The sequence below is a fragment of the Rattus rattus genome, chromosome 16 (genome assembly GCF_011064425.1).
Source record: "Rattus rattus isolate New Zealand chromosome 16, Rrattus_CSIRO_v1, whole genome shotgun sequence".
Classification (NCBI taxonomy): domain Eukaryota; kingdom Metazoa; phylum Chordata; class Mammalia; order Rodentia; family Muridae; genus Rattus; species Rattus rattus.
This window is the reverse complement of record NC_046169.1, coordinates 9,364,018-9,378,104: the sequence shown is the minus strand read 5'-3', so window position 1 is coordinate 9,378,104 and position 14,087 is coordinate 9,364,018. Positions and strand designations below refer to the sequence as shown.

The 14,087-nt window shown below is 47.9% G+C and overlaps 1 long non-coding RNA gene across 1 annotated transcript; it reads left to right on the top strand.

Annotated features, from left to right (window-relative positions):
- The first annotated feature begins 6,392 nt into the window (after window positions 1–6,392).
- On the top strand, window positions 6,393–13,391 carry LOC116885650. The gene is made up of 2 exons (XR_004386030.1): window positions 6,393–6,910; window positions 11,825–13,391. It is a non-coding gene; the product is annotated as an uncharacterized LOC116885650 (long non-coding RNA).
- Window positions 13,392–14,087: the final 696 nt, after the last annotated feature.

Here is a 14,087-nt window from a genome sequence, read left to right as displayed (position 1 = left end):
AATCCTGTCCTTGGCCTCCTGTTTGCCCAAGGAATCCTGTCCTCGGCCTCCCGTTTGCCCATGGGATCAGGTCAGCCTCCTCTTTCACATTTTAAGAGGCTTGTACAGCCTGGACTGTCCAGGCTGGCTTCTACCTGACAATCAGTTCTCTGAGCCCCTGAGGGTAGAGATTACAGCCCTACAACAGGATATGCTGCTTTTGGCTTCCGTTCCCATCTTCTGCCAGTTTTTGCAATCTGGGACTTCCATGTGACCCTGCATGCCATGAAGCAATCCTCTCATGGGTAGGATCTGTGACACTATAACTGTCTTACAAGTTTCCTTCAGGTCCCCTACAGTAAGCACTTTATCATGTCACCTGCAACATCTTTGGACATTTCAAGGTTTCTAGAAAAGGGGGGCTGCAAGGAAAGAAAATAAGCCACGGGTCTAGAGGACTTCAAGAAATGGAGAGTAACCTGGGAAGCTTGGAGAGGTCTCCTGCTGCAGGGGAGTGCTAGTAGGTGCAAGGGGCAGTGAGGGTCTGAACCTAGAGGCTCAGAGCAGTTGGGACCTGAACACTGAGGTCCTTATTGGCTGAGCACACCAGCGAGCCTCCTGAGAGAAAAATGAAGGATCTTAAGAAAGGATACTGGGGGGATTAGGGATTTAGCTTAGTGGTAGAGCACTTGCCTAGCAAGCGCAAGGCCCTGGGTTCAGTCCCCAGCTCCGGAAAAAAAAGAAAGAAAGAAAGAAAGAAAGAAAGAAAGGAAGAAAGGAAAGGAAGGAAGGAAGGAAGGAAGGAAGGAAGGATGGATGGATACTGGAGAGAGCTGGTGAGATGGCTCAGCAGTTAAGACCGATGGCTGCTCTTGCAGAGGACCTAGGTTTCATTCCAAGCACCCACCCAGTGGCTCAGGCCTGCCTGTAACTCTTTCCCAGGGGACCCACCTGTGATAGGCTGTCCCCTTTCCAGGTGACACATGTTACCCATGAGCATCCTCCATCTAGGGCTGCTTCAGACCCCACTCAGGCCTTTACCCTTCCAGAAAGGGTTAGAGGACCACAGGACAAAAGATAAGCCAAGTGTCTAACTCACCTCAAGAAATAGGGGGAGGAACTTGGCAGGGGTGGGGGGCTTGAAGAAGTCTCCGGCAGGGGAGCTCCAATGGGCGTGGGGAAGCCTGTAGTAAACCTGACCAATAGCGTCAGCGGTCTTTGGAGCTGATGATCTAGGTTCCCACTGGCCAGGCACACCAATGGGCCTCCTAGGAACAAAGATGCACGGTCATTAAGAAAGGACATTAGGAGTGACGGAGCAGCTCAGTGGATTAAGGCTTTGCTCCCAGTCCACATATCAATGTGAACTATGCCTCCCCTCAAGTCCCATGTGGGAGCAGACACCGGACACCCACAAGTTGTCCTCAGACCCAGTGTGCGCTGTTATCCAGTTGCTGGGTTCATACCTCAAACGACCCATGGGGTACAAAGCACTTGAATAAAAGAAGTCATAGCGTTGATAGGGAATACTTTCAGTTGGCAGATTGCTAGTCTGGCATTCAGGAAGCCATTGGTCCCCCTGCACACGGTCTTCAGGCCTGTGATTCTGGCACTCCCACAGGTGGTAGCACAGGACATGGCAGTCTGAAGCCCTCCATGGAGTAAGGCCCTGGCAGCCCTGTGTTTTCATGAAGGCGGGGGGGGGGGTGCACTAATGGCTCTCCCTCAGGAGCTCCACTCATCCTGCCTCAGGTCATTAGTAGTACTCGTGTGTCTCTCCACACGTGTAGACGCGTACACACTCAGCTGTGAGTAGGCACATCATGTCCCGTGACAACATCTGGAGGACAGCGGGCATCATAGGAATAGATTCTACCCTTGCTCCTTTTGATCCAGTCCCTTTGCTCCGGGGAGTTTTCCCAGCTGGCTGTCCTGTGAGCTCCTAGACTTTTTCCATTTCTGCCTCCCAGGCAAGCAGAGAAAGAGAGGGGATACCATTTGCCTGTGTTCCTGGGATCCCACTTTGGATCCTCATGCTGGCTGGAAATAGTCTTACCCATTAACGCCATCTCGACAGCACTCTCTCCATTATTGGTGAGGGTCACGGCGAGCCTCAGATTTTGTGTTTCCCAGGCAAATATATGAATAATAAGGTAATATATAAATAGAAAATCTCTGTGGGCTTCCTGAGTGTTGGGGTATCACATCCCGCCCTTTCAACCACATGTTCTCTTGGCCATCATTCCTTCTTTTACTTTTTCTTTTCTTTTTTTTTTTTTTTTCGGAGCTGGGGACCGAACCCAGGGCCTTGCCCTTGCTAGGCAAGCGCTCTACCACTGAGCTAAATCCCCAACCCCGAATCACTACTTCTACACGTGGGATCTGTGCGTGTAGAACCATCTTCCTTCCAAGGCTTCTCTGGACGCCCTGGGGTATCCACCTTCAACATCTGAAACCGCAGGACTCGGTAGGACTCTGCAGGTGTCTAGGGGAGGAACTGGGGGTGGGGGGTAGAAGACAGATGATAATCCAAGTATCCTACTCACCTCAAGAAATGGGAAGTAACTTGGGAGGTTTGAAGAAGCCTCCTCCTACAGGGGAGCTCCAGTTAGTGGCGGGGTGGGGATGGACTTGACCCAGAGGGCCAGAGGTCCTAGGACCTGATGGCCTAGGTCCTTACTGCCCCGGCACACCTCCTAGGAGAAAGATGCAGAGTTGTCACCAAAATAATATCCTGGGCCAGTAAGATTGTCATTAGATTAGGGCCTTTACTACCATACTTACCGGTCTTTTGATCTTCAAGAGCCTTATGGTGCAATGTGCAATTCCCACACAGTAGGTGTCACCCACACAGCTGCTCCATGTCATACTAGCACGCCCTTCCTACCCCCGATATACACAATATTTTCAAATGTCTTTATGAAAAGTCATCCTGATGACATGGAGGTCAGTTGGTCCTTCTTAGAAAGCCGCTTAGCATGCTGTGGGTCGTCTCTCCCCCCTAGTCTTGCATATAGGGCTCATAGAGCTTACCTGTGTGCGTCTAGCTCTCCCAGAGCCAGAGCCAGTTAATCACTAGCTCCGTGTTAACACGGTGAATTTAACAGTCTATCCTGACTACATGGGACTATGAAATGTCATCAGAAACTCTTATCAGAATCTCATTTCCATACTCTCTGTGTGGTGACATCTTAATGGGTCATAGGAATTCAGCGGGGTCCCCAGTGACTAACTTCTCTGGAACAAAGCCTCTCCTGCAATACCTAACTTAGGCTAGGCACATACAGGCTTCCACAGAGGCTTCCTTCTCCCTATTGCACCATAGCTACTTCCTCCGTTTTAGATGTGCTTTGGGCACTCAGACTCTGCATCCTCAAGTTGGTTGTGAAAGGACTCTCTGTGCTCTAAACCATCTCTCCAGTACTCTCCATCACCTTGTGTTTGTGACGTGGGACCGCCTCTGTTTCCCCTGACTGGCCTGACTCAGTGCGTCTTCTGCCTGCAGACCCTTAGTGTTAAAATTCTTGATCTGCACCACCACACCTTGCTTTTGGACCCCGTTTTGATTCAACCTGAGATTCCTTATCTGCCAGGTAACACCCTGCTGCTGGGAGGGCTTTACCTCCCACTCCTTGGCATTGATTTGTTTAGTATCCCAGTGAGGTAGTACAGGAACCCAGTACACGGGTTAAGCCAAGCGTGTAACTCACCTTAAGCTATGGATGAAGATAACTTGGAGGTTCTGGAGAAATCTACCGTAGGGGAGATCTTCTTGGCGTATGTCCAGTAACGGAATTAATCACAAGGATCAGAGTTCCTACTGTCCACAAATACCAACAAGATAGCTAGGAACAAATATTTGAGCATTCAGTATCTTAAGTCAGTCACATTGCCTGTTTTTAAAGCCCTTTTATAATTGTGTTCACACACACACGTCTGTCTGTACATGTGCCCCAGTGCACATATGGAGGTCCGACAACAACTTGCAATGGTTGTTTTTCTCCTTTTACCACATGGGGCCTGGGACTCGGGGTTGGCAGCAAGCACCATTACTCACTGTCCTCTTTCTGGTCCTCTTGCCCAGTTTGTGTACTGCTCACTTACTGTGTGTGAAACCTTGGTGTGTTTTCTTTATCCTGTCTATGTCCCATGCATACGCTCATTTTCATCCAGTATCGTAACCAACATAGGACACTTTGTCCTTCATTTCTCTCAACCTTACCTTTTTTAAAATTTATTTTATGCATATGAGCACACTGCCGCTGTCTTCAGACACACCAGAAGAGGGTATCAGATCCCATTACAGATGGTTGTGAGCCACCGTGTGGTTGCTGGGAATTGAACTCAGGACCTCTGGAAGAGCAGTCAGTGCTCTTAACCGCTGAGCCATCTCTCCAGCCCCCTCCGCCTTACTTTTTTAAGAGGCCCTCTCACTAAATTTGAAGCCCACTATTTTGGCTACACCTCTCTTTGTCCCTCTATTTCTGAGCATGTGTACCTATTCATAACCATGCCTGGCCTTTACTCGGGCATTGGACATTTTATCTCATGTCCTCTTGCTTATGCTGTGATTGCTCTTACAGAGTGAACCATTTCCCCAGCCCCCAACCTTGGTTTTACTGGCATCACAGAAATATTCTGCAGGAAGCCATTCTTCCCAGCACTCTTGGAGGTGCTAGCTGCTGTGTCTGGCTTGCAAGGCCACCTTCTGCTCCTGGGTTGTCAGCCCACCCACCCCACGCCCCTGGGCTACGTAGTTCTCAAGCCATACAGTCCTTATGAGACTGTTTTAGTTGTTCTTTTACTTTTCATGTTGTAGCTTCTGGGTTTAGATGATCGCAATCAAATAATGGGTGTCAGTCTGTGTGCCTGGGGGTGGAAGGATGTTCTTGGTTGATGGAATTACCTATGTGAAAGTAGATGTAAGAAGGCAGGAGTATTTATAATTTCTTATGGCTCTGCAAGGTGTAAATCCCGTATACTTGGGAGGTGTATACCAAAGGATGAAGAGCTCGAGGTCTTTGTCTACTTCAGGTTACAAGATTTTGTCCACTACAGCCTAGGTTACATGACCCCCTATTTCCCAAAGGCCACCAGGGAAAGGCATTTCTGCTGAGTGGGGAGCTGTCAGTCAAGCACAGCTGAAGAGGTGCCCTGCCTTGTGGCAGCCCGTCAACTCCAGCCATGGGTGAGGACCCCAGCAGCCACACTACAGGCAGGGCTCAAGACCTGCCATGGTTACGGCCGATCTAGACCCCTCTTACAGTCTCAGAGAGCAGCATTCCTAAACTAGACACTCTAGATGACCCTGAAGCCACTTTCCCCAGGGCCAGAGGAGGATGCTACTTCTATGTCCATCTCTCCCAGAAGATCTTCCGTACAAACTCAATCCTTCATCTGCACTGTGGACAGCAATTGCTGTAATACTCTTACAACACATAACCTGTTACCTACACAACTGTTTGCCTCAGCTTTTTCAGACAGGGCTTCGCGTGCACTTAACCTGATTGTGTAGCTACTGACCTCCCCAGCCTGTATTTCCCGTATGTTCAGATTACAAACATTGATACCTCACTAGGTTTAACTCCTGTTTAGAAGCAGCAAGCCACCACCATCGATTCATGACAGGCCCATAAATCCTTTGCTATATTTAGTTTTTGAAATAATATGGCAGGCCTGAGGTGGTAATATGAGAAGTAGACTACTGGTTAGGGTCAGAGCCTAAAACCGTAAACTTGTGAATCCCAGGATTTAGTCCAGTATGGTTCCTATTTTGAACTTGGGAGGCCCAAGTCAACTAGCCACAGAGTACCAGCAACTTACCTGCTCACCATTTCCTCTCTCCTCTCCTTTCCTCCCTCCCTCTTTCTGAAACTACAGCGAATGTAGCCCAGGCTCTCATCAAATGGTCTGTATTTCTCAGAATGATATCTATCTCTTAACACACTTGCTTCTACTTCTAAGTGTGGGATTGATGACATGGGCCATCGCACCAGACTTCCTATTCATGATGTCTGATTAAGACAAAAGAATCAAACCCAGGTGGCTCTTAAATATATATTACATGGATGTATAGGTGTTCAGGAATAAGCTAGGGAGGCATTCTGGACACAGCGCTTACTTTAGGTCACAGCAGAAAGGACTGAAATAAGGTCTCATAGTTAAAGAGGGTTTGAAACTGAAAGACAGTTTGCAAAGGCGGCAGGAGGTAAGGCCTCAGTTCAGGGCCACACAGTCTAATGCGACCCTTGGCTGCCGCCCCCAAAACGTTGCCACTAAACTCTTCCAGCCAGTTTTCGCCCATGTGGGACCAACCCATTCTTCCCTACCGGAAGTGGAAGGGGCGGAGCCTGCGGAAGTTCTATCTCCACCAGGCACAAGAGGCCAATGTGTAACTTCCTTTCGGGGAGGGGACACTTCCAGTTACTGCGCCAGCCTAACCCTACGGATGCCGAGTGTGGCCAGCGCAGTGCGCCTGCGGGCTGTCCTTGCATCCCGCGCGCCGTGGGCGTTACTAACGGACAGCACCCGCCTCTAGGAGCTCAGATACAGTGATGCTTCAGGAACTGTGGACCCTCGGACAAGGCCCCTGTTAATGTTGAAAAACCAGGAAATATGAATCTTAGTTAAGGACCGCGCGAGGCGTGTTGGAGAATATGTTTCCAGCTCACCAAAGTAAAAAAGACTACTCGACTGCACAGATTTACAGTCGAGTTGAAATCGATCTGAAAAAAAGAATTGGTGCACGTTAATTTGAACCAAATCTCCCAAGAGCCAGGACTAAAGGATCAGAGCTCACCAAAGGAGATCACAACACGGGGTATGAGTTCCTGAGAACCTGTTGTAAATACGCCAGCTATTTAATGTCACTTGGAACCTACAAGTTAGCTAACAACCAGATCTCCTTCCCAAATGAAGGACCGTGGCTCAGGTTAAGTAAAACTTCATCCTTATTCACCAGTGTGTGCGTGTGCGTGTGTGTGAATATAATAAAAATTTCTAAACCTTGGCCAAAAATGATATTATTTGAGGACCCACTGTTATAATGGTACTAAAAGTATAAGGTTTTTGGTTTTTTTCCTCATTTTTGAAATGAGGTCTTGCTGTGAACGGACCATACACTTGTGCTATTCCTCCTGTTTTTGCCTTATAATGCTGTAATTAGAGGACGGAAACACCATGCCCAACCTCCTTTGTTGTTTTTGTCAGACTGGGTGTGCTTTAGTTCAGCTGTGTGTAAACTTGGGATGTAGTTGGGGTTCATCTTGGGACCCCTGACCTCTCATCCTAAGTGCGGGAATACAGCATTGTGCTACTGTGCCTGGCTAGGTGTTCGTGTTAAAGCTTTTCCAGAAGCTTTGGGTAGTTTCATGAAAAGGTTATGGTTTGGTTTGGTTTTTTAAAAAAACACAATACTTGTAATATATCCTCTGCCTCTTGTACTGGCTCTGAGGCCTCAAAGCTTGAAATTGGGGCAACCCTCTCATATTGGGGCAACCCTCTCATATTGGCAGTTACCTGTGGAAATCACCATGTGAGATGTCTTAGTTGAACCAAGGAACAGCAAGAGTCACTTTCAGTGAGGATCCCTTAGCCATTCACCTTTGGGGAAGTGGAGAAAGGCAAGCCAGATGTGATGGTACACTCCTGTAATCCCAGCACTTGGGAGACTGAGGCAGAAGGATTACGGACTTAGAGGCTACTCTCGACTGACTATGCTGTGTATTCTAGACCAGCCTGAGCTATGGAGTGATACCTTGTGCCAGAAAACTGAAAAGAGGAAAAATATCTTTAGAACCACAACAGAAGTGGCTGGGGTGTGGCTCGGTCGTACACTGCTTGTCTAGGTCAGGCCAGGCCCTGGGTTTGACCCCCAGTGTCACCGAATCAAAAGGAGGAGGAGAGAGCAAAAAGTAGGTGTGCTCACCTGCTACGTCAGCCGAATGTGAGCTAACTGTCACTGTGTCGCTGAGGACCTACCCAGTGAGGGTTCTAATCCTGATGACATCACAAGTGTTGCCTGGTACCAAGTAAACAAAAATTTTACTGGCCAGATCTCACCCCAACATGATGCTTGAGATATATAATTTAACTTTTTTATTTATTCTTCCTGGGTCACAAATTACCCCTTAACAAATGCTTTTAAAGTCTCTTTAAAAAACGCACAAATATCAGTGTGATTTTTTTTTTCTTCCCTTAAAACACAAATGCAAGGGACAAGATATCTTCTCTGATGTCTTGAACTTATCTTAAAGTTATATAGTTTTCATTCTGTGGCCTCCACCACCCAGACCAATCTCAACAGAGTTTGAGGAAGCTTGGCAAGGGTGGGGCAGCCAGGAGTTAACTATTGGTAGGCACCATCTTAAGGCTAGCAACTGCCATTTTTCAAAGTCTAATTTAAAGCACACTCACCTCCCTCTCCCTCAGGACTCACAAATCTGCCTTTCTAGTGCTGGGATTATACTCCCAACATGCCCACCATACCCCATCCTTTTAATTTGGGGAGGCCAGTTATCATGTAGCCCAGCTGGCCTCACTCTTGGCTATATAGTCCTTAGTGACCTCAGACTTGAGGTAGTCCCCAGCCTTTACCACCCCAGTGTGTGTGTGTGTGTGTGTGTGTGTGTGTGAGAGAGAGAGAGAGAGAGAGACAGAGACAGAGACAGAGAGAGAGGAGAGAGAGAGAGACAGACAGACAGAGAGAGAGAGAGAGAGAGACAGAGAGAGGGAGAGAGAGAGAGAGAGAGAGAGAGAGAGAGAGAGAGAGAGAGACAGGGATGAGTCACTCTGCGTGACTACATACTTTACCCAGGCTTTGGCAAAAGTCTGGCACCTGACAGTTTTGTGACCCTATATTATGACAAAAGAATCCTTATAACAATATGTTTGCCTCTTGACATTGAGACCTCAAGGCTAAAAGGATTGACCATGTGAGCTGTCTTAGTTGAACCAAGGAATAACAGGAGTCAGTTTCAGTGAGGATCCCTTAGCCATTCACCTTTGGGGAAATGAAGGCAAGCCAGGTGTGGTGGTACACTCCTGTAATCCCAGCACTTGGGAGACTGAGGCAGAAGGATCACTGACTTAGAGGTTAGCCTGAACTAATCTGTGTGTTCTAGACCGCCCGGGCTGTCTACCACAGCATAGGCCATAACCTATGAAGCAAATCTTGATGTCATCACAAGCATTGCTTGGTAGTCAAATTAACAAAACTTTTATTGGCCAGTCTTCCCCCTAATACAACATTTTAGTTTAATTCATCTATTACTTCTTCCTATGTCACAAGTTACCCCTAAACACTTAAGAGTTTTAAAAGTAAAAGATCTGTGTGCAGTGGTGCGTTCCACCCCCAACCCCAACACAGAGATGAGAGGTGACAAGGTGATCGCCACCTTAAAGTCATGTAATATTCTCCGTGACAGGGATCACACAGACTGTTCTCATTAGGGGGAAGGGACCTTTGAATGAGTATGGAAACCAAAAGAGGAGATTACTGGGAGCTGTCCTGAAGGCTAGCTACCTCCACTTCACAAGCTCTCATTGAATTACTATCTACAAAGTGCCCAGAACTGGTAGGGAAATGAAGGAATATAAAAAAGGAACATGAATAAGGAAAGTCAGTATATGGTACCTTACATAACACACGTATGTTTATTGGTCTCCCTGCTTCCAAATACATACAGTTTTATGAGTGGTACTATCCGTGCGTAGTGGTTAGTTAATAACCTTATGTAAATACCCAATCATGACTGTAGTAGCTACCTGAGTTTTCTTTTGACACTCCTGACTTCTAGTAATTTATAGAGCTGAACTTGCAATGCTAGCAGTCAAAGCCAGGGTCTCCTGCACGCCAGGCAAGTCCCGTACCTTTCAGCCACATCCCCAGCCTTGGGAGGGCTGATCTTAAGTCTACAAGGAGGTAGATGGAAGGACCCATATTAGGGTGTGTTGTTGGTTTTAGAGGAGACCAGACAATCGATAAGCACTAATGGGGATATAGATTACAGATCATCATTGCTTTAGAGTTTGTCCTTGCTGTGCCATGAGGGAAACCTTCATTTTATATAGGATCTGGATACAGAAGGTGGGCGTTAGCCAGTTTCAGTGGCCAACTTACTCGTTCACCTGGATGTCTGTGGCACTGAGACTCATGGCTTAGGTAACCACTGTACTGAGCCAGACCCACAGCCAGCCAGCGTGGTTTTGAGTCGAATTCTCAGACAGCTCATGATTTTGAACACTTTTCAAGTCTATTGGGTATCTCTATCTTTTCAGAGCTGGCTGATCAGCTCATTGGAACTCATTAGACAATTGGGTTGTCTGAATGAATTGCATTCATTGTAGATCCAAATCCCAGGCGGGACTGCAGCAGAGACTCTAACCCTTTTGGCAAGCGGTGTCTTCATTCCGTTGTTGCTTTTGGTTTTATGCCATCCTGCGACTTGGGAGCAGTGTCTCTGAGTGATGGAGGTTCTCTTCAGGAAGGCCTTGTCTGTGGCTTAGAGTCTGTGTCCTACTTCTGACACTCGCAGAGCTTGTCTTACGTTAGGCTCTCCCATCACCAGGGAGAGAAGGTACAGGCCTACTTTCACTTGTCTTCATGTTTCCCCAACACTGCTGTAAGAGACAGTCTTCTCTCCAGTGTATATTAGACACCTATGCTGAAGACGAGGTGACTCGTTCTGAGGGTTGATATCGGAGTCTCTACCCCAGTCTGTTATCTAAGTGTCTGCCTAGGGCAGGTGCCGTGCTGTTTGTTCCTGTTTGTATCTTAGTAAGATATCTTGAAATATGGCCATAGCTCCGGCATTGTTCCTTTGCTCAGCACTGTCTTGGTAAATAGGGTGGTTTTATTCACTTTTACTATTACTGATGGTCTGTGCCAGGCTGGAACTTGCTGTGTAAGCAGGGATGACTGAGCTCCAGACGCCCCTGCTTCTGTCTCCTGAGTGCTGGGATCTCATCAGCGCACCACCGTGCCCTGTTTATGTGGTGCTGGGGATTGAACCCAGAGTTTCCTGCATCGAGGTACACTATCAACTAAGCCACACTGCAGGCGCACTCAGTTTTTGAGACAGGGCCTCACAGTGTAGACAAGGCTAGCCTGGAATTTAGCCATAGCTGGTCTTGCCCTCAGCAGGCCTCATGCCCCAGCCTCCTAGTGAACCACCCTGGCCTTTTTTTTTTTTTTTTTTTTTTTTTTTTGGAGCTGGGGACCGAGCTAGGGAGTGCCTAGCAAGCGCTCTACCACTGAGCTAAATCCCCAACCCCCCACCCTTTTTAAAAGTGATTTTTAAAATCATTCTGTTGCTCAGGCTAGTTTGAAATGTCTGAGCTCAAGTGATCCTCCTGCCTCAGCCTCCTGAGTAGCTGGAAGCACGGGACGGCGTTTTAATAACTGAAGTGACCTCTGAAAAGAAGCCTTGGACTTGTCCAGTGTGCCTGCTCCGGTGCCTCCTCCTCATGGGTTTTGCATGCTGGTTAATTGCAGGCATGGGAGTGATAATTGTTTAAAACAGTCTCAATCCATACCTCAGGGTGGCCTCGAACTTGAAATCCCAGTTTAGAGTGGTGTCTATCTCAAGTCTGAAGTCCCAGCAGTTAGAGCACTGAGGCAAGAGGAGTTCATTAGAGGCCACAGCCTCTGGCTTTCATGGTGACGTCTATCCAGTCTGCGCTAAGACTATGAGACAGGACCCCAACGTAACAACGGACAAACTAATGATCTCATGATCTTCTAGGCTGAGCCTCTGCATACTAGTATTATAGGTAAACACAAAACTACACGCCCAGCTAACTCTTATTGTCAAATTTCTCCCCCTTTTCTTTTCTGTTTTTTTAGGTGTCCTTGGATGACCTGAAACTCACATCTTCCGGCCTAGCTTTGGACTAACAGGCAGGCACATGGCCTCAGCTCCGGAGTGCTGGGATTATAGGCATGTGCCACCATGCGCAGCTCTGTTTTGTATTTTGAGACAGGATCTTACTTTCTAACCCAGCTGAGTGACAGCAAACCTCCTGCCCTGGCCTCTAGAGTGCTGGGTTTTCAGGTGTCTAAAACCATACCCAATTTAATTTCTGTATCTTAGGATGTTTTGACATTTCCCGAGGCATGAAGGCTTGGGGGAGGTTTACGCTGTTAGGATGGGTCATCGTTTGGGGCCACAAAAACGTTCTCTACCAGGAGCGTGGCTATCTTGAACAAACTAACCAGTCCTGGGTCTGTATTCCTGACAACTTCCTGATTTAAGTCTCACACTCAGACCAGTTTTTCTCTTCTCCTAACTCACCCAGAGCCAGGTATCAGGCGATGAGCCACCACTTCTGTACCCAAACCCACTGAACTATTCTAGTTTGCCAACGCCGAGCACCTTGCTGTGCCCAGGTTTGCCCTTCCCTTAGAGATGCCAGCAAAGTCTCTACCTCAGACTTTCCCCCACATTCGACTTCTTTGTTTTAAGAGCTTGGGCTACTCTGCAACTTTCCACGTAGCCTACTGACCTTGAACTTGTGATTCTCCTGTGCCAAGCTCCTGAGTGCTGAGACTGCACCTGCACACTGAGCGTTCTCCCATCAACCTGTGTTCTACGTCAGACAGACTTGGTGCTCACCCTGGCCCTGCCTAGCCATGGGACACCCCCCTCTCTGGGTAGGATCTGTGACTGTAGAACCATCTTCCTTCCAAGTTTCCTTCGGGTCCCCTCCCAGGGCTATAAGAGCTTTACTACCCCACCTTCAATGTCTGCACCTTAATAAGTATGAGTGTCTAGGAAAGCGGCCGTGAGGACACAGGACAGATGATAAGCCAAAAGTCTTAACTCACCTCAAGAAATAGATGAAAGAAACTCGGAGACTACTGGGAATTCTCCTCTTTGAGTTAGGATCCTCTTAGGGGGTGGGGGGCTGGCAACAGACTTGACCACAGGATTCAGAGGTCATAGGACCTGATGGCTTGGTCACTATCTGTCACACCAATAAGCCTTCTCAAAAAAAAGATGAGGGGTTATTAAGAAAGGATCCTAGGGGCCAGAAGGATGGCCCAATGGGTAAACTGTGATGACCCAAGTTCTATCCCCAAGACCCATACATTAGAACAAGTTAACTCCTCCAAGTTGTCCTCTGATCTCCACCTGTGCATTGAGGCCTGCATGCCCACTGCCGACACAGGAGAGGACTGTGATAAAACATTTATAGAAAGGGCATTAGGTCTGAGGAACGAGTGCAATCGGCAGAGTGTGCAGGAAGCTGTGCATTCCTCTGCCAAAGCACACGAAGGGCAGTTGGTGCTCGGTCCTGCTCTCCTGCGGGCAGGGTTGCTGGACCAGGAGGTGTCTTCTTGGACACAGTGAGTCCTTTGTTATCCTACACGAGACCATGAAACGCCATTAAAGGCTCTCTCTCCCACAGAATCTGCCCATTCTCATTCTTTTTAATCTTTCTGTGTGTGTGCATGCGTGTGTGTGTGTGTGTGTGTGTGTGTGTGTATGTATGTATGTATGTATGTGTCCAACCGATACATGACATGGTGGATGGATGTGGGCCACAGGGCTTCCCTGAGCCCCAGATCTTGTTTTTGACCTTTCTTGAGGTGGGGTCTCTTGTTTTCCTTTGCATCTGCCAGGCTAGCTGTCCCATGAGCTTCCAGAGAGCCCCCTCACTCTGCAGGCCGTCTCCTCTGCCTGCCCTCTCACCGTAGGAGAGCTGGGAGTACTAACACACTGCCCCACTTGTTGGGATTAGAGACCCACATCACTAATGGTTTTGGCCCTCATTCTTCTCTTCCACCACTTGATCCAATCTGGACCTCCTTCCACTCTGCCTGCCGTGAGTTAACCCCTCTCTAGGTGGGATCTGTGACTGTATAACCATCTTCTAGGTCCGATTTGCATCTTCTCTTGGGATTATGAAGTCGTCACCAACCCAACCCCCGCTTCTGCAACATTAGTAAGCACTTCAGGTGTTGGGGAAGGGACGGGTGGGGCATAGGACAGATGGCAAGCCAAGTGTATAATTTACCTCAAGAAACAGAGGGAAGAGACTTGAGACTTCTCTCTGGAGGGAGTTCCTAAGGGGGAAAGGTAATGAAGGGAAATGACCACTGAAGT